This window comes from Camelina sativa, chromosome 12 (genome assembly GCF_000633955.1).
Source record: "Camelina sativa cultivar DH55 chromosome 12, Cs, whole genome shotgun sequence".
NCBI lineage: Eukaryota > Viridiplantae > Streptophyta > Magnoliopsida > Brassicales > Brassicaceae > Camelina > Camelina sativa.
Genome location: NC_025696.1, coordinates 7,823,900 through 7,826,327, shown reverse-complemented (window position 1 = coordinate 7,826,327; position 2,428 = coordinate 7,823,900). Strand labels below are relative to the sequence as shown.

The 2,428-nt window shown below is 34.5% G+C and overlaps 1 long non-coding RNA gene across 2 annotated transcripts; it reads left to right on the top strand.

Moving 5' to 3' along the window:
• On the top strand, positions 272-1,773 carry LOC104730782. Of its 2 annotated transcripts, XR_758516.2 has the most exons (6): positions 272-448; positions 549-636; positions 745-807; positions 911-1,013; positions 1,146-1,237; positions 1,605-1,773. It is a non-coding gene; the product is annotated as an uncharacterized LOC104730782 (long non-coding RNA). The 2 variants fall into 2 exon arrangements; XR_758515.2 differs by lacking the exon at positions 549-636 and having other exon boundaries at positions 1,605-1,772.

The following is a 2,428-nucleotide window of genomic DNA, read 5'->3' as shown; positions in this document are numbered from 1 at the left end:
TTATTATGTTTCAACCGCTATTGCACCCGCTGGTCAACCAGTCGTAAACCTCCTGCAAACGCACCAATTTTAAACCGCTAAACCAGTCGTTCAAAACGCTACGCTTGAAACCGCAATCGCCTGCTTCCGCAATCTCCCGCAACCGCAACTGCAGCGTTTGAACCAGTCAGACCCTTAGTCTGGGCCTTAAGAGGCTTTGTATCACTTTGGGCTATGATATGAATCGAAATTTGGCCAACAAATAAAAAGAAACAATAAACAAACCAACAAACCTTCACCCTAGATATGTGCCTCCGTTCCTCGACACTACATTTAGAAAAAAAACTCATCATCACTCTCGAAACTCTTTAAGAGAAACTCTCACTCTCATTTCTTCGAATCGCGATGACTCTGTCCGGCCAAACCTCCGACTGTCGTCTTTCACGTCCCGTCAATTTGAATCTGCCAGGTAAGTCTTCTTTACTGTCTCTACTCACCTTCCCCTTTTCTCTATGACTTCTCGAAGAAAACAATTAGACCTAAACATTTCAGATCTGTTTCCGTCTCAGACCCACAAAATGAATCTCTGTCGACGATTTTTATTGACTCTTCCTCATTTCATATCTCGTCTCTGCTCTCAAATCCCAAGCTTTCCCTGTAATTTGAACCCCTGATTTTACGTTTCAACCTCGAAAAATCCAAACTTTTCTGTAATTTGAAGATTTTGTGATTCTTGAATTTCATCTTTGTTTAATGGACAATTAGGGTTTTCACGGAGGTTCCCGGATCTTTGAAATCGACTTCATTCACAGAGTCACCTCAGTTTAGGTGTGTTTATTTGATAAAATCTCGTATGTGTGTGTGTGTTTGTGTTTGTGTTTGAACATGTGATTTTTGTTTACTATATTATTTTGTTGTTTGTGGTCCATAGACTGGATTTGGGATCAGGGAAACTTTTGGAGAAGTTGAAGAACATGTCAAGAAGCTTGAAGAAGCAGTTGGCATGTTTAAAGTGGAGAGCTAGAAGAAGATAGGTAAAAGTCTTATGTTTATTTCAGTTTATGTTGTTATTTTGAATAGATTAGACTGAGATAATGATTTATTTTGTTTTTGGTGATTTCAGTCCCTAAAAATGAAATTTTCTGATCATGTCCTGTTGTTCTTAGGTCGAAGATGATGTTTGGCTTACAGAGAAAGCCACAGCCAAGCACACTCTTAGACCGAGCTCATGATGTACAACTTTATTTCAGAGCGGAAGGTAAACTTTCATTTGGTACAATATATTTACTTTGCTACTTATTGCTGTGAGACTTTTATTAATTCTGTCAGAGAGTCATTTGTTTAGCAGCCTCTGTTGTAATTTTTGTGAGTCTTTTTGTTGAAATTGTCAAGAGTTATTTGGTAAATCCGATCTATAGACACTTGTTTTCTCTGCACTCTTTAACTAGAATCACCATTGTCGATCTTCTTACTCACACTCACGTTTTTAAGCTAGAGGACATGTTAGTTATAGTGAATTGCTTGTCCCGATGATTTCTCATTTCTAGTCTCGATTTTGAAATTCTCTTATATTGATACCGGGAAATGTGTCCCCATGATACCTTTTTTGTTTGTTTGTTCTGAAGGTACTTGAAGAAATGAGTTACTCTGCGACCATTAGTGGGAACTACTTAGGCTTCAATGATGAAATACAAAGTAATTGAGAATGTGCTACAAACCATTTATTATGTAGCTGTTCATTTTTTTCTTCTTCTAATTATGTTTTTTTTAGGAGGATAAAGTATTCTTATTTTTGATTATGATATTTTATTTTATTTTGTAATACAGTTTTTTTTATGATCATGGTTTATAATAATAAATATAGTATTCAAAAAAACATTATTCATAATTTAAATATATTTAAAAAATTAATAATATATATTTATAATTTGTATAAATACTGTATAAATACAATAACGTATAAATACTCTATAAATACAATAATGTATAAATACTTAAATACAACTACAGTCGGTAATTAGTCACTAAATTTGGCGACTATGTTACGGCTAATGTTTGTAATCGTAAACATAGTCGTAACGTAGTCGCTAAATTTAGCGACTATATTACGACTATGCTTACGACTGCGAACATTAGTCATAACGTAGTCGCTATTTAGCGACTAATTTACAACTAATTTTTCTTACCGACTAACGATTTACGACAACAGGTTTTAGTCGCTTTTTGGTCGTAAAACACCATTTAGCGACTAAATAGTGACTAATAGTGCAGTCGTTAATTTCATGTTTTCTTGTAGTGATTACATTACGCCTAAGATAAACGTTTCGATTAGATCAAAATAAAAACAAAGAGATCACACGTCAACAACACTAAACAAGAATATCAGACAATTATACGACGATGAAAGATCAAAATATTGGACTAAAAAGAAACATTGATAGCGATCAAA